This window comes from Suricata suricatta, chromosome 4, assembly GCF_006229205.1.
Source record: "Suricata suricatta isolate VVHF042 chromosome 4, meerkat_22Aug2017_6uvM2_HiC, whole genome shotgun sequence".
Lineage (NCBI taxonomy): Eukaryota > Metazoa > Chordata > Mammalia > Carnivora > Herpestidae > Suricata > Suricata suricatta.
The window spans coordinates 159,288,547-159,306,409 of NC_043703.1; the positions used below are offsets into that span (position 1 = coordinate 159,288,547).

At 49.4% G+C, this 17,863-nt stretch overlaps 1 protein-coding gene and 1 long non-coding RNA gene across 2 annotated transcripts in view; one reads left to right on the forward strand and one right to left on the reverse strand.

The window, feature by feature from the left end:
* Positions 1 to 9,717: 9,717 nt before the first annotated feature.
* On the reverse strand, positions 9,718 to 11,850 carry LOC115290348. Its single transcript, XR_003908059.1, has 4 exons — positions 11,770 to 11,850; positions 11,453 to 11,514; positions 11,115 to 11,331; positions 9,718 to 10,226 (listed from the first exon to the last, which is right to left on the reverse strand). It is a non-coding gene; the product is annotated as an uncharacterized LOC115290348 (long non-coding RNA).
* Positions 11,851 to 11,863: 13 nt separating this feature from the next.
* Positions 11,864 to 17,863, forward strand: part of KIDINS220 (kinase D interacting substrate 220) — a 90,642-nt gene continuing 84,642 nt past the window's right edge. The window contains exon 1 of the mRNA XM_029938576.1: positions 11,864 to 11,967. The gene's annotated coding sequence lies outside the window, so the exon portion shown is untranslated. The remainder of the gene's footprint in view (positions 11,968 to 17,863) is intronic.

Consider the following 17,863-nt stretch of genomic DNA (forward strand, 5'->3'; position numbering starts at 1 on the left):
GGCGGCTGTGCAGGGAGCTGGCTCTCCTGTGGGCGGAAGTGTTTCACTGGCCGGGAAAGGTGTGGGAGGGGCATCAGCTAGAGGAAGTACAACAGCATATGTGGAGAATTTTCTAGCATCACACACCCAGAGACGAAAACTAACAAGATTAAATCCACATGTGCCAACTATCCAACACTGACTTCTCCTCCCCCAGTTAGAAAAAAGAGAGGAAAACATGGAGCTTAGACAATTTTTTAAGAATAAAAAAATAAGACTTTATGAAATATTTCAAGCATACATGGAACACAGTGATGGACATTCGTGTGCAACGTTGAACAAATTTTTTGCTTTGCTACACTAGGTTCAAAATTTGCCTTTAAAATTTTTTTTAAGTGTATTTATTTTGAGAGAGTGCAAGCGGGGCTGGGAGCAGAGAGAGAGAAAATCCCAAGCGGGCTGCATGCTGTTGGCCACAGAGCCGGACTTGGGGCTCAAACTCATGAACCATGAAATCATGATCTGAGCTCAAATTAAGAGTCGGACGCTTAACTGACTGAGCCACCCACGTGCCCCGACCTTTTTTTTTTTTTTTTAAATAAAAAGCACATTGCCCATGAGGCCAACATACCTTTCCCTCCTCCCTCCTTCAGAAGTTAACAACTGTGTCAGGGTGAGCCTCTGTTCGTCAGCTTTTCACTTGATTGCCTTTCTTTCTTGTAAACTTGGCTACATGGCTTTAAAACATTTTTACTTTTGGGGCTCCTGGGTGGCTCAGGAGGTTAGGCGTCCAACTCCTGGTTTCCACTCAGGTCACGATCTCATGGTTTCATGGGTTCGAGCCCCATGTCAGGCCCTGTGCTGGCAGCGTGCTCTCCCTCTCTTCCCATTCTGCTCTCATGCCCTCTCTCTCTCTCTCTCTCAAAAATAATAACATTAAAAATGTATTTGAAAATTTTTTACATTCCATTTTGTGTAGCTTTCCTAGGTGCCTATGGCAAGATGGTGGGCTGGCTCACCCAGCTTGCCGCTCCAGCTGGATGTCAGTGCAGACTGTGAACGCCGTTGAAGTGCTGCGTTTCTCTTTACTGGTAAGCTCTTTTCCATGGTCTTACTACATTTCTTTTTCAAATATGCTTTGTTTTGTGCCTGTGTTATTTTCTGGGGTCACATCTTCCAGAACAATTCCAATGGCCTCCATTAGCACAGGCTGGGAGTCCCCCCCGCCACCCAGCAGAGAGAAGGCCCCGATCTGCGGGCCAGGCCGGCGGGGCGGGGGGTGCGCACTGGCTGCCGTCCTTTCTTGGGGGCCGGGTCGGAGAGGGCTGGGGAGGAAGGAGCCGAAGCTCTGAGCTCCCGTCCAGCCCTCCCTCCCATCCGCGGGGAGGCCGCTGCCCGCCGTCTGGACCCCGAGGGCTCCTGAGACGTCGAGGCCCCACCAGCCGGCCAGCGGGACCGCCAGCCCCCAGAAAGCTGAGCTCCGATGTGTCCCTCCACACCTTTTAGATTCATGAGTCACCGCACTCGGGAAGAATGTCAGAGACACACTGCCTCAGGATTGAGCTGCCGCCCCCCCAAGACAGAAACCCACAAGTACTGGAAAACCGTGTTATAACACACAGCCCCTACGATAAAGCTGGAAAGAGCAGTCGGCACAGGACCTCTGTTTCCTCACTGCTCCCAACCCTCTTCTCAACGCCACATGAAGGTCATTTTTGATCTCTGTTGCTGAATGTGGTGTTAGCTTTCCGTTTTTGTGTCATGTGATCTTTGCAGCTTTGGCTTGGTGACCACTCTCTTGAGATCTTCTCTTGCGTTTTTTTTTTTTAAGTTTACTTGTTTTGAGAGAGAGAGAGAGAGAGAGAGAGAGAGAGAGTCCTAAGCAGGCTCCACACTGTCAGCACGGAGCCCAGTGCAGGGCTTGAACTCCCGGACCGTGAGATCATGACCTGAGCCGAAACCAAGAGTCAGACGCTTACCGCAGTGAGCCGCCCAGGCGCCCCACATCTGCTGCACCTGCTGTTCTCTCTTGCTCCTGCCTCCGGACGATCACCAGCACCGAGATGCCACGCTCTATCCCCTGTTCACACCCGTTTGCTCCGGTGCCTCAGTGCCCATCCCACCTCCTCTGCGGGTCTGTCTCCTAACTTCCTCTCCCCCCTCCTTCTCCTGCATCTGGCCAACGCATCTGCAACTCCCACCAAAAAATCACAGGCACCTCAAGTTTAGGACATCCAAATCCACCATCTGGTTTCATCACCCCAAACTTGTGAGTCCCTTAGTAATGCCTGACCCATTAACTACCATGAACATTTCCCTGGCTACCCCGAGTCGGAAACCCACGCATAACCCGCAGCCTTCTGTACCCACTGCTGTGTGTCAGCGACTTGCGTGTGTCCTGCCTCCTGCACAGTTGAGTCTCCGTGGCCCCTGCCTCCCAGTTTCCCACCTAGTTTGGTAGCCATGCTTGTCTTGCTCCGTCCAGGCACATCTTCCTCCAATCCCTTCTCTAAAGTGCAGCCTTGGGTCGGCTTTCTAACATCAACAAATGTTTTATTTCCTTCAAAAATGAAACTGTTCCCCAAAACCTTTATGATAAATGCAAACTCTTAAGTGTGGCCCTTGCTTATCCTTCCCTGTGTTTCTCTCCTGATTTACGCCCCTCCCGACACTCACGTACTGCCATGGACTGAATGTGTCCCCCATAAAATTTATGTCGAAATCCTAACCCCAAGGCAATGGTGTTAGGAGGTGGGGCCTTTCGGAGGTGCTGGGGTCATGAGGGCGGGGCCCTCAAAATGGGCTCAGTGCCCTTATTAAAGAGACCCCAGAGAGCTCCCTGGCCCCTTCGGTCGTGGAGGATGCCGTGAAAAGCCAGCAGACTGCAACGGGCAGGAGGGGGTCTCGCCGGGACGTGACCACACTGGCGTCCTGATCGTAAACTTCCCGCCTGCAGAACTGTGAGAAGTACGTTTCTGCTGCTTAGAAGCCCCCCAGTCTATGGCACTTCGTTAAAAGCCCCATCGGACTAAGACACATACCTCTGTTATGCTGCAGCCATGTTGAATAATAAATCTAACTCCAATCTCTCTCTCTCCTGCCTCCTAGCCTGTGTACATGCTGTTCCCTTTACCCAGAATTCCCCTTCAGACCACATCGCCCTGACCTGTCCTGCCTACCTGACTCTGGTTTCCTCTTCAGGTTACAGCCTCACTGTCACTGGTCAGGAAATGTTCGATGAGCTTATATTATGTGCCAGACAGAAGGATGAGCAGCAAGCGTTCAAACAGGAGCTGCGTGCCTCTGGGCCGAGGCAAGTGCCGGGCTTGTCATGCTGGTATTTGAAATATTCTCTCCATCCTTAGACAAATAAAATTGTAAGCAGACGATCTACACCCGGTCCAAGGGGAAGTTCTCTCCGGTCAAAATGCGTTCAAGAGAAAAACAGCATGCACGTCGCGGTGGAGAGAGACCGTCCGGAACACCTGACAGCACGCCTCAAACTGTCAAGGTCACAACTAAGGAAGGCCTAGGAAGGTGTCCCAGTCAAGAGAGCCTCAGGAGACATAATGACTAAAGGTCATGGTCCTGCATGGGACTCTGGAACAGAAAAGGACCTTAGGATAAAAGATAGGCTCAGGAAATCTGAATCAAGTGTGGGCTTTAGTTAATAGTAATGTGTCAGCATCGCTTTATAGTTACGACAAATGTACCAAACTAAGATAAGATGTTAACGATCGAGGAAGTGTGTAGGGTGCATGGGGACTCGGTACTGTCTTCACGACCTTTTCTGTAAACCTAAACCTATTCTAACAGACGGGCGCCTGCGGCTCAGTTGGGAGACTGTGAGACTCTCGATGTCAGGGTCATGAGTGTGAGCCCCATGTTGGGGGTTGCGATTACTTAAATAAATAAAAACTTGAAAAAAAAGTATTTTAAAATAAAAAGTTTATACACACACACAGATATATCTATGTATATATCTATGTATCTCTGTGTGTGTGTGTGTATGATTCTCAGTGATTTCATGCATAGGGTTATCAATGCACTATAAGTTTTTTCTGGTTCATACAACATAGAATTCATCAGAATCCCTGTGCTGTGGGGACAGTACTTTAACTGCAGCAATACTCCAGCACCGATGACAGACCAGAGGTAAGCAAGGTAAGGGAAGAAGTCAGATCGTGGGCTAAGGTCATGAATGTGCGCTTGGTGGTGCCAGAACAGATGGGGCCTGTCCACCTGAGAGGTGGTGGAGAGCAGTGTTTGAAATGGAAACTTCTGGTGGACAGCGAGGTCTGACGCCCGCCCCCTGGCGGCCGGGCGTAGAATGGCAGACAAGATCTTCGTTGGAAGGCAGGTCAGGGACCTGGGAAGCCAGTGTGTGGGGGAGTTCTTCTGTAAGGATATTGAAATCATCAAAGATCATGTGTTGGAGAGAGTGACAATAACCAGGTTCTAATTTTTTCCAGCAGGGAGTGAGCCAGGCAAGGCGGGATGGCGTGAGCGTCTAAACTCCAGTGTTTTCGGAAGGAAGCAGAGACCATTTTTTGCATGTGATAATGAGGAGGAAGGAAGGCACCTTCTTCATCTCCGGGAGCCAACGAACACCTGAGATGTGTGCGAGGAGACCTATGAGCTCAAGAGAGACCTGGGTTTGCATGAGAGCAAACGCTGAAGGGAAGCGATCGAGGAAATAGAGAGTCTTTTACTAACAATGTGTCATAAGTTCCGGGACAGTGCAGGTTTGGGGGAGTAGGCAGGGTGTGGAAGAGAGGCAGTCCAGAGCGGCGTGGGGTTAGCAAGGTTTCGTTACTCAGTGCTGATAAAATTAGAGATGATTTGGCAAACATAAACACATTGAAATGCTATCTTCTAGACAAAAGAAACATCCGTGCGGTCACTGCGGAGCATGAAGCTTGGATGATTTAGCCATTTGTACAGGAATTCCCACCAGAAAGCACCACCGTTAAAAACTAACGATACCTACTCACATTGTGGCTTATGGGTCGAAGTTCCTAATGGAATAACATGTCAGGAGCACATGATTATTGGCATAAAATTCCGTAGTTCATTATTAGTCAGTTTCTCTTTAAACAAGCTGATTCAGAAAGTCAGATGATAGTCATTCGGGCTGTTTCCTTATACTGGATGTATTTTGAATCATCCTATTGTCTACTTTTCTGTTATTCTTGATAAAAGTTAAGAAAAGTTTTAATTAATTTTATCTGTTTATGGCCTACTTGTGCCCCTGGAGGAGAATTACTTTCAGGAAAAGACGGCGCCCGTAGAGAAGAGTGTGTGTAGCTCACTCTCTTACTGCTTCAAGTCCATTTATAAATGTAACTTGACGGCTTCTGTTCCGGTTTTATGGCTCACAGCGGGTTTCAGTGAACATGCAGCTGATTCGATCTGCAGATTAACTACATCCTTGAATTCTCTCTTTTCTTCTTACTGTTGTCCCTTCAAGCAGACTTACTAGATTGGTCACATGAAAATGTGCCCTGCTGGCAGCCTGGTGTGACTTTATTTTTTAAAATAATTTAAAAATTTTAGTTAAATCCAAGTTAGTTAACATAGAGTAGAGCGTAATAATGATTTCAGGAATAGAATTTAGTGATTCGTCACTTACGTATAATACCCAGTGCTCATCCCAAAAGAGTCTGGAAACCCTCAGTTTGTTCTCGGTATTTAAGAGTCTCTCATGGTTTGCCTCCCTCTCTCTTTTTATCTTTTTTCCCCTTCCCTTCCCTCTTTCATCTGCTTTGTTTTTTAAACTCCACATCTGAGTGAAATCATATGATATTTATCTCGGACTGACTCACTTAGCCTGGCGTAATATACTGTAGTTACATGCATGTTGTTGAAGATGGCAAGATTTCATTTTTTGATCTCCAAGTAATATTCCACTGAATATATAAACCACATCTTCTTATCCATTCATCAGTTGATGGACATTTGGACTCTTTCCATACTTAGGCCATTGTTGAAATGCTGTTGTAAATATTGGGGTGCGTGTGCCTCTTTGAATCAGCACTTTTGCATCCTTTGGATAAATACCTAGTCGTGCAATTGCTGGGTCGTAGGGTAGCTCTATTTTTAATTTTTTGAGGAACCTCCACACTGTTTTCCAGTTTGCATTCCCACCAGCATTACAAAATGATTCTCCTTTCTCTGCATCCTCACCAACATCTGTTGCTTCTCGAGTTGTTAATTTTCTTGTCTGACTTTAGTTGGACTGCAAACAACTAAAACTCAAAGTCTTTTTCATATGAAGTGATAATTCAGTCTGGTGTGACTCTCTTTCCTCCCACTCTGTCCCTCTGTCTGTCTCTCCCTCTCTCCCCACTCCATCTGAACACGGGGTTTTACATTTGCCCCTCAGCACTGCCTCCCATTTCTGTTCTTAATACCGTGCCTAGTATTTTCCTTTTCTTTCTGGTGCATCCTAGGGTGAAGGAGACTCCCTTCTGTGTGTGTGTGTGTGTGTGTGTGTGTGTGTGTGTGTGTGTGTGTGAGAGTGTGTGAATGTAGAAGGAACATACTAATTAAACTGGTCAGAGAGGAAGCTGGCAAAGAGACCAAGAAGTGATGGCGGCACCATCGTTAATTAAGGCAAAAAGCAATGATGTAGGAAGAGCATCCCGGCTACCCCTCTCCTTTTCAGTAATGGAGAAAGTAACACCTTTGGTTGGGGCACTAGGTGGCTCAGTTGGTTGAGTGTCCAACTCTTGGTTTTGGCTCAGGTTATGACTTCATGGTTTGTGGGATCGAGCCCCATGTTGGGCTCAGTGCTGACAGCATGGAGCCTGCTTGGGATTCTCTGTCTCCCTCTCTCTCTTCCCCTCCTCTGCTTGCATGTGTGCTCCCTCTTTCTCTCTCTCAAAATAAATAATAACTTAAGAAAACAGATAATAACTTTGGTCAATGAAGTTTTTGTTCCAAATCTATTTAAAAAGTTAATTCTCTGTGGTGAGATTAGGGGAGATGCCTCTTCAGTTTTTTTGTATTTTCCAAATTCTTCATAATGAACACATGCTCCTTTTATAATCAAAGGGAAGCAGTTAATTTGTTTAATGTTTATTTTTTTGAGAGAGAGATAAAGCACAAGCAGGGGAGAGGCAAAGAGAGAGGAAGACACAGAATTCGAAGGAAGCTCCAGGCTCTGAGCTGTCCGCACAGAGCCTGACGTGGGGCTGGAACCCATGAACCATGAGATCATGACTTGAGTTGAAGTCAGACACTTAACCGACTGAGCCACCCAGGTGCTCTTGGAAAGAAGTTTAAAATGTTTATTTATTTATTTTGAGGGTGAGTGGAGGACCAGAGAGAGAGGGAGACAGAATCCCAAGCAGGCTCCGAAGCTGTCAGTGCAGGGCTGAGGCGCCAGGGGCTTGAACTCACAAACTGCGAGATCACGACCTGAGTTGAAACGAAGAGTCAGACACTTAACCTGAGTTACCCAGGTGCCCCAGAGGAGGGCAGTTTTAAAAGCAACATAGTGTGTAAAACTCCTTAAGATTTCTATGGAAAACCTGATCTACAAGGAAATGGAAGGCACGTAAAGAGATTGGGCTGCCGGGACCTTCCTCCCGATGTGCTGATGCGGCTAAAGAGGATGGAAGGGGGATGAAAATTACAGTGCTGATGGGGGGCGGGGCTGGAGAGATGCCTCATAGCTTTCCTTCCACATAATAGCACATGACACACAGAGAAGCCAGACGGTCGGAGTGATTGAAGTGTTTCTGCTGAAGCAGGAAAGCCTTCAGATGGGTTTGCCAGAGGGATTCAGGCGAGCTGTAAAAACCGCAAAAAGCCCAGGGAAAGTGGAAAAAGAGAGAGTCTTGAAAGAAAATGGAGGAGAAGGCATTTCAGTTCTATTTGTGCGAGTTACATTGTGGGAGCTGGGAGTATTAGAGTCCTTCAGTATGAGAGAATAAAGGACATTTGGCATGAGTTAGGAGATGTTTGTTATGGAAATAGATGCAATTTCCTAAATGTAAGCCATTGTGCTGATGGAGGAGAATGGACGCAGTGGGATTATAAAATAGTTTCCCTCAGGATCGCACCTGCATAAGCCCAGCCTCCCTCCTCCCCCCTGGATGGAATAGCCAGTAGGGCCATCCCTTAGTCATTTTCCTCCTTGGGACACTCGGTGGCTCAGTCAGTAAGCGACTGACTCGACCTCTGCTCAGATCATGGTCTCCCAGTTCATGGGATCGAGCCTCACATTGTTCTCTGCGCTGACAGTGTGGAGCCTGCTTGGGATTCTCTCTCCCTCTCTGCCCCTCCCCCGCTCCTGTGCGTGAGCACATGTGCTCTCTTTCTCAAAATAAATAAACTTTAAAAAATGTAATAAATTTCCTAATAATAAATTATCTGTTCATTTTTGGTTTGAAAATTCTCATTTTGGTAATTAAAGGCGTGGCCCGGTATTATACCAAAACCCCTGAGCTTAAGGTCAGACTTGCAATGGAGAAGGACCCCTAGCTGGGGAGATCTTTTCTCTCCCTCAAGGCTTCTCCCTACTCCCACTCAGCCTTCCTTGCTGTCATCTGACCTTCCTCTCCTCCTCCACTAAAATGTGGGCTGGAGTAAAGTCTGTTTCTAGCAGCTTCTTTCCAGGCTGTTATCTGGGCTGGTTTTTTGTTTGTTACTTTTTTTTTTTACATTTTATTAATTTTTGAAAGACAGAGACAGAGGATGAGCAAGGGAGGAGCAGAGAGAGAGAGAGAGAGAGAGAGAGAGAGAGAGAGAGAGACAGAATCAGAAGCAGGCTCCAGGCTGTAAGCTAGAGGTCTGCACAGAGCCTGATGCGGGGCTTGAACCCACGAACTGTAAGATCATGACCTGAGCCAAAGACAGACGCTCAGCAGACTGAGCCACCCGGGCACCCCATATCTGGGCTGTTTAAAGAAAATCCTTAAAGAACCACTGGTACACTGAGTATCTTTAGGGATTTCTATCTGAGGGAAAGAGGAAGGGAGGACATTCAGGCCTCTGGGACCGAATGTCGCACTTCTAGAACGGGATCTGCAAGGCTCTTAAGTGAGCAGTCCCCAGGGCGACCACCTCAGCGCGGGGACCACAGCTTCCGGCCCCGCCTCCGTATCTTGCTGACTGCTGTATATTTCAGTATCCCCCCGCCCCCCCGCCCCAAGTTCGGGTTCACTGGCGCAGCGCGTGGCTCATACCTGGTGGGCGGGCAGAGCGCCACAGAAGCGGAAGCTGAGGCCTGTCTAACGCCCGCCCCCTGGCCTCGGTGGGAGCGGTGGTTGTGCTAAGCAGGCACCGCTGCTGCGCGTACAGAAATTCTCCGGTGAAGGGGCCGGGGCGAGTGGGGGTTGTCACGGGGACAGCTCCTCTCACATCGGTGAACCCTGGGGGAAGGCATGCAAGGATTCCAGAACCCTGCCTCCCTGAGTCATCATCTCTCTGGCCAACACCCTTCAGCGAGATCTTTGGGGCCTTTTGGCCCAGCTCTGATATATGAGCCACATTTTCCCTGTATGCACACACCCCTCCAGAAAAATCTGTGAAATGCCTGGTTGACTACTCAATTCTTATGCTTCGAGCACAGGCTACCTTTCTGGGGCTGCCGATCCTTATCAAACCACCACCAATTCCAGTTCTCACGTCCCTTTCACAGTCTGTGGTTACTAAAATGTCACCTGCTATCCCGCGTGGGCCTTCAAAAAATGATTTGACGTTAAAACAGAATGTTCATATTGAGAGCTTGTTTGGAGGTTCTAGCAGGGGAGCGCAGCTACTCGTATACCCTTGACGGAAGAACGGTCCTCCTCTATCGGGGATGGCTGTCCTCTTCCACCCAGCGCGCAGCTTCGGGAGGGACGCACATGGAGCAGTGAGGGAGGAAGGGGACACCCGCCTAGCCAGCCAGATCAGCTGAATCAACCCTGGCGATCAATGGGGTGACAGATGTCGCAGCCAGATCGCCCTCACATCCCAGAATGTTCATATTGAAACCACTGATTTGGACACTGTGGGACTCAAACCCAAGTCTGAGAATGGCATGTCTTTGGAATCAGCTGGGGAGGTAGTTTTTAAATCCCCAAGGGTGCTCTGAGTTTTTAAGAAGGTGCACGGATGGTTCTGCTGTGCCAAGACTGGGAACCACTGAAGAGCATTTCTCCATGGGCCGATCTGGCATCTTCTAGAAAAGGCCAGCAAGGAGTACGGCTCCATCAGATGGTGTGACGTGCATGAGACAGATCATCTGAACGGCACTGTAAAGAGTGGGGTTTTTCCACAGTGGTTTGTTAAGGCCAGCCGCTGTTCAAACAGGGTAAGGGAGTTGGTGTGGAATAAGGATGGACTGACCCTCCGAATGGGAGGAGACAAGTAAACAGGTTAAAAATGCTTTAACGCATGCTCTCTGATACCCACTAGGCCCTATGGATACAGAAGATGGACTGGCCCACTCTGCTTGAAGTCATCCCCAAAGCTATACAAAACTGGGGACCACTTAACTTGTATCTTAGAAAATGATCTCTAGCAGAGCTCCTGGGTGGCTCAGTCGGTGGAGCATCTGACTTCAGCTCAGGTCACCATCTCACAGTGTGAGTTGGAGCCCCGCATCGAGCTCTGTGCTGACAGCTCAGAGTCTGGAGCCTGCTTCAGATTCTGTGTCTCCCTCTCTCTCTGCCCCTCGCCTGCTCATTCTATATCTAGCACTCAAAAATAAACTTTTTTTTTTTTTTTTTTAAAGAAAAAGATCTCTGGGAATCAGCAGGAAAAGAGGTGGGGAAAACTGTTCTGGGGAGTAAACAAACACTTTGGAAAAAATGGAAATGAGAAAGAATATGGCCCATTGCTCCTGGAACTGTAAATACTTGCCAGCCTGGGCATGGGGGCAGGACCGGCAGAAATAGTGGATAGAGCAGTGCTAAGAAGTGGGGGGGGGGGGCAGGGGGCAGCTCCTGAGGAGTCTTGCATGCTAAGTACTTTGTGGGAATTTATTTAATGGAAATGGAAGGCCGCTGAGGAGTTTAAGCAAGGAAGTGATCCGAGGGAGCAATCTGCTAGAGAGCCAGTTAGGGGCCCCCCCCGCAGAGGCAGGGAGAGGGTTGGGGGCTCTCAGGATAGTCCCGGTGGGGAGCTTCAGTGGCCCTTACTCTGATCGGGGTTGATGAAGAGGCTGATGGGATGTCATTGGGAAGGGGAGGTAGCGGTGTCTAAAAAGGGTGCCCAATTCCGGTCTCGGTCTCGGTGGCTTGGGGGGCAGGAGCCAGGTCCCCAGACAGGAGCAGTACCGGAGGAGCATCACACGGGGTGGGGACCGGGCTTTGCGCTGGAACTCTGGAAACACCAACAATCGAAGGGAGGTGGAATCTGACAGGAGCAGCCAGAGAAATGGGAGGAAAACTAGCAGAATGAGAGTCAGCAGCCCAGAGAGGGGGAACATTTCCAGGAGCCTCGATCCCACAGGCGCTCGACAGGGCCGACACCTCACCTCTGGGTTCCCGACCAAGTGACTTGAGCAGGCCTTCGTTTGCAACGCCTTAGCGATGTCTTCTGAAATTATAATTGGGTTTAAGTAACGGCAGACGCTTTGATTACGATGGTGAATAGGGACTGAATGAAAGAGGGACACTAACGGGGAAGAAAATATTGCCCGCGGCACTTGTCAAAAACGCACAGCTCAGAGGCCAGAGGGAGGGGGCGGAGGGCAGCAGAGCGCAGCGATTCGATGACCCGGCACCGCACCCACCGCGCCCACCGCGCCCTCGCGTGCGCCGCAACCGTCCCCGCCCACGGGGGCGTGGTCACCTGCCGCCCCGCCCCACCGCCCGCGGCCACGTGATCTGTCAATTCCAGGAGATGGAGGAAAATGGCCGCCGGGTTTGGTGAGGGCGAAGCGCCGAAAGCCGCCGTCTCTCCCTTTACCGTCCTCTGACAGCGCCCGCGGCGAAGCAGGTCCCTTCCGTTCGAGCCACAGGCGCGGTCCTCGGGCCGCGTGAGCAGACGGTCAGTGCGGCGGGCGGCTTCGCGGGATGACGGGGGAGCCGGTGGGGCCCAGCGGGGAGGGGGCGACGCCGTGTGTGGAGGGGCCCGCGGCCGGGTGAGGAGGGCGCGAGGCGGGGTGTGGAGGGGCCGCGGCCGGGTGAGGAGAGAGGTGGGTGCGGAGGGGCGAGGCCGAGCGTGGAGGGCGGGCGGCCGGGGAGGTGGGGAGGCCTAGCGAGGAAGGGCCGCGGCCGGGCGGGGAGAGGGCTGCCGGGTGTGGGGGGTCGCGGCTGGGAGCCTGGGGGCTCGGGGTCCCGCCATCCGGAGCGCGGGGAAGGCCTGGGACTCGGTGTCTGCGGTGGCCAGTCTGTCAGCCGGCGGAGAGGCGCCTGGCGGGGGGCGGGGAACCCGAGTGAAACCTTTGTTTTTCTTCTGTCCTGCTGGCTTACCCTCCGCTTTGGGTACCCGCCTCGGCGCCCTCCAGATTTCTTTCCCTGGGCTTCCGACGGCGGCGTGGTTGGGTTTCTTCCTCTGCTTTCTGATCCGGCGTCTTTGCTCCATTGTCCTGTGTAGGCCTTTACCTGCCCGCAAAATATCAGCAAGCCATTGATTGCGACGCTCCTATGATTTATTTGTAGGGAAACAATTTCTTGGTCAGCCGGCAATCTTGGGATTATTTTTCTTTCGAGTCGTTATTGACTTTGAGAGAGGTTTAAACCAATGAAGAGTATTTTCTTATTAATAGCTGTTTACGGAACCGTCTCTGCCAGCCGCTAGGGGCGCTGGCTAGAAATGTGGTTTCTCCTAGCCTTTCGCTCCGAAATTCCCATTCAGCTGACCTGGGGTGTGGCTCTGGAGTCGCCCCTTCCGAGGACGGGGATTAGGGTGATTCGGACGTCTTGTCATTGCCCATACTTTGACAACACTGAACACCAAACATCTAAAAAAATTTTACAGCACCTTAGGGGAGTTGATGGAGAGTCAAGGCTGAGAAATTCTGTGGGCAAGATCTTTTCTTTGTTCTCTAGCTTTAGGAGCGAGGACACTCATGAGAATCATGTTGGGGTGCTTGTTAAGATGTCAGTTCTGGGCCCACCCCAGATCTACTGAGTGGGATTCTTTGGGGGAGAAGCCAAGGAATACATGTATTTGGCAAAGTTACCAAGTAACTCTGTTGGACACCAGTATGAGAGTCCTTATTCTGCGTCCTTTGTGTGGACGATTTCCAAAGGCTGGGTGGATTACCCAGCCGGCACCTCCAATTCAGCCTGGCCAAAGCACCCCACGGCGGGGCTGGTGAGGAGGGAGGGGGCCATGACCCTGCAGAGAGAAGTCCCGACTTCCTCCTGACTTCCCTTTTTTTTCTTAATGGCTGCACCCTCCTCTGGTCACCCATGCTTGGTATCTAGTCATCTTTGAGTTTAAAAAAAAAAAATCTCCAGTCTCATAGTTACTTTGATCTTTACATCCAGAATCTCTCTCCTGGATATTTTGGTAGGTTGAACGGTCAAATATGGAGACTCTTAAATTGCTCAAGCTCATAGCTACCGTTTCTTCTTCATCCCCTCCACCGGCCCCCTCTCCTGCGGGTTGTTTCGGGTGGTGGTTCCCTGCCTGGGGAGTTCTAACTCTTTGTGTTTCTCGAATCGGGCCGCATTCACTGCTGGGAGATCAGCTCTCCCGGGATGGTGCCCGTGCGCGCCTCCCTGTCCCTGCCTTTGCTCAGCAGCTGTCCCGCGGCGCAGGTTCATCTGCCACTGTTCAGGGCTGTTCTGAAGGCAAGGGACAGAGACTTACTCTTTTACCTCAGGGCAAAGGAGATTTACGGGACCTAATGAGAATCAGCAAGACGTCAGGATCCAAGGCGGCTTTGCCTTCTGCCTCTCTCTCCGGAGCCACATTTGTTTTCTTACCTTTGAGTTGTTTTCTCTATTCTTAGCTGTTAGGTTCTCTCTCTGCCGACTGGCTGCCTCAAAACTGTAGCGTTTTGCAAACAGCCCATAATAACGGAGGCTTTTGTTTTTAATTCCCGTTCTCGAGGGAGGAGGCTCGTTGGCCCGGCTTCTGTCTTTGAGCATTCACAGGTCCCGGATCGTGTGCCCACCCTTGGTGATGGCTGATGGGAGAAAACAGGGCAGGCAGAGACCCCCGGAAGAGGCCCGTTTAGTACAGCGCTGCCTTATGGAGTTTGACGGCCACCTGCCATGTTCCTACTTGCGCTGCTCCGTTGGTGGGCTCTAGGGCGGTCAGCACGAAGGGGAGACGGCCCTTGTCTGTGAAGAAGTTCGGCTCTCACCAGCCACCCGCACTTTCCGCTCTCAGCTCTCCCTTCTGTGCTGCTCACTGTTGGTTGGGTGCACACCACCCAGTCCCCGTGTACCTTCACTTGGGAACACCGAGGTCTGGCTGTGCGTGCCAGGCCGCTTCCTGACAGCCACGGGCCGCTTTTCTCTGGCTCAGCCCCAATTTTATAGGCCTTGTGTTAGCGAAAAGGCGGGTCTCTGAAGAACGTGGCGTTTAGAGTTGTGGATGAGGGTGAGCTAGAACATGAGCAGTCTACATTTAGGAGTGTGCACAGGGCTTGGAGTCGGAGAGGCAGGGCCCTGGCCCAGCTCAGAGTACGCGGCCAGTCCGTGGAGGCTTCCAGAAGAAATGTTAGACCCACCTCCGCAAGATGAGTAGAAACTGTCCGGGCATATCTGTGGAGGGCGGGCTTTCTAAGCTGAGGGGGACATAAGTGCAGAGGCCTCGGAAAGGAAAGTGGGGGCTGGCTGGACCTGGGAGTTTGCAAGCACGTTTGGGAGGAGGGTGGGAGGGTCGGTCTGGGGGGGGGGGAGACAGAGATGAGGCCGGCACGGGCAGACCTACGCGTCTTCACCCCGCGGTCCAGGAAGTCCAGGGCTTTCCACAGGAATTACAGAATCGAACACTGAACGTTTACAATGGCTTCTTAAGGCTTCAGGGCCTTCAGTTCCTTGAGTAACTTGTGAGTAACAAAACCATCATCTTTTGTCCTAGCATGAATTTATGGGGAACTAACAGGGGTTTTAAATAGGAATGTATTTTAGATCACTCTTGCTTCAGTGTGGCCGTTTGCTTGAGGTGGGGGAAGGCTGGAGAGAGGGGACACAGGCGGGGGGACCATCCAGTGATCCAGGTGAGAGGTGGTGCAGTAGGAATTTTTAGGACAAGTGCCTAGATTGCAACAGTTCCCTCTTTTCTGAAAACAGTGCCAATACTGTGTGACCTTGTAACCCCCTCCCAACCCTGTGACCATAGTTACTTGATTCCGGTTGGCCCTTGATCTGGGACTTTTGAATCTGGGAACAAACAATAGTCTGCTTTCTCTGATTTGAGAAACTGGTTTGGGCCTAGAAAATGGCAGCACTTTCCCGCTCGTGTAGAAGAAGTTGGTCTATAATAGAGAATGAGAATTCTCTGGCATTTGGGGTGCAGGGCCACCTACCTTTCCCACAGTGTGGTTCTGGGGAATAAATCAGTATCCTTAAAATTCATTTCATGTTTGGCTTAAGCTAGGTTAAATTTGTCAGGAGTCTTGAGTAGCATAAGTGGTGACGGCCCTGAGCTGGGGCACTGAGGTGGGGTTGGCCGATCTCGGATGTTAGGAAGTACGTTAGACTGAAATGGTGACTTGTACGTGGGAGAGAGTGGTCAGTGCTCTGACAGAGCGGGCGTGAGGGGAGTGTTCACAATGGGGGGAGTAAATGGGGCACAGGTAGGTGTGGGGAGCAGGACACAGGCCGGGGCAGCTCTGAGTGCTTCAGCTTGGCCGGGCTGTGGGGTGGCGCGGGGCCGGTACAGAGAGAGAAGAGCGGGGGGTAGAGCCCGATCCTGCAGGAACTAGGCCTGATCCTAGGAGATGGGAGAACACATGGACACGTTGGATATGGGTGATGGCTGTCAGGGAAAATCTCTTACTGGTTTGCAGTGATAAAAGTATCGTATTCCAGGGGATGTCATGTACAGCCTGGGGGTACAGTTAGTAGAGTCAGTGGTATTGGAATAAGTCAGTGCGGTGACAGACGGTAACTAGACTTATGGGGAGAAGTGCACACTTGAAACTGATAGCGTGTTGTGTGTCAGCTGTACTTCCCAGAGAGGCAGGAAGAACCACATTCTGGGAAGGTAGGAACTAAAGTTTCTAGAGAAAATTTATATTTATATCATTACCATTTGACCTGTTTCATTTCAGTACTTTAAAATGTATAGATGAGGGGCGCCTGGGCGGCTCAGTCGGTTGAGCGTCCAACTTCGACTCAGATCATGATCTCACCTCTTGTGGGTTCGAGCCCCGCATCGGGCTCTGTGCTGACAGCTCAGAGCCTGGAGCCTGTTTCGGATTCTGTGTTCCTCTCTCGCTCTGCCTCTTACCACTCATGTTCTGTCTCTCTCTCTCTCTCTCTCTTAAAAATAAATAAAACATTTAAAAAATTAAAAAAATAGTTGAGATTCTGTATATATAGTTAAAAAATTTTTTTTTTCTGCCACTTAACATATAACTAGCATTGTTTATTTGTCAGTATGTGTTTTGGAAACATTTTGACGATTCTATATTACTCCACTGTGTGACCATATCATAATTTATGTAACCTGCCATATCTAAGTTTTTGTTCTTATGACTAAACTTGTATTTAAAATCTTTGTCCATGTTTCTTGTGTTTTTGGAGTTGATTCTGAGGAGTGAAGTTGCTTAACTTTTTTCGAGGATCTTTTTAGGATTTTTTATTTTATTTTTTAATTTTTATTTTTTAATGTTTTATTTATTTTTGAGAGAGAGAGAGAGACATGGCATGAGCAGGGGAGGGTCAGAGAGAGAGAGGGAGACGCAGTATTTGAAGACAGGCTCCAGGCTCTGAGCTAGATATCTACACAGAGCCTGATGCGGGGCTCGAACCCACAATTGTGAGATCATGACCTGAGCCGAAGGCAGATGCTCAACCGACTGAGCCACCCAGGTGCCCCATGGATTTTTTAAAAAATAAGGTATTATTGAGGTGCAATTTACATCAATGTTATTTATCTTTTTAGTGCCCAGTTTTGAATTTTGATACATGCATATAATCGTGTAACTCCTACCACAGTCAGAATATAGACCAGTCCAAGAACTCCCCAAATGCTCTTGCACCCCAGTGTAGTCAACCTCATTCTCTCCCCTTAGACTCTGACAACCTCTGTTCTGTTTTCTGTCCATATAGTTTTCCTTTTTGAGAATGTCATATGACTGGAATCATACAGTGGAGTACTTGGTCTTCTGGTCCCCAAAGATGGACTTCCATCCCACATGCAGAACATAGCAACCTATCCCAAGGCCCCCAAAGTCCCAGTTCATTACAGCTTTATCTCAGAGTCCCATATCTCATTTGAATCTCATTAGTTCTCAAGTTCTAAATCTGATCCTAGAAATCAGGTATGAGTGAGGCCCTGGGTAGGGCCATCCCAAGGCAAGATTCCTACCCATCTGTGAACACGTGAAATTCGATGAGTCATGAGCTATAAAATACGATGAGGGATAAGCATGGAATACCAGTAGTTGACATTCTTCAAGGAGGGGGGAAATGGAAGAGAAAAAGACATCACTAGTCTCAGGTAATTTTATTCTCTTAGAAAAAAAATTTTTAATTTTGGTGAACTGATTTATCGATTTCCTTTTTCTGAGGACCATGCTTTTAATGCTATATCAAAGAAATCTTTGCTTAATCCAGAAGCAAAACTTCTATATCCTAGAAGTTTTGTGTTTTAAGATATCTAGGTCAATTTTAGTATATACATGTATTTTGTGTAAGGTATGGATTGAGATTTATTTGTATTTGTATGTCCAACTGGATACAATATCATGCCTACTTTTTTTGCATTTAGATTCTAGAAGGGGTAGATAGGCAATAAACACGCAATATGTTGT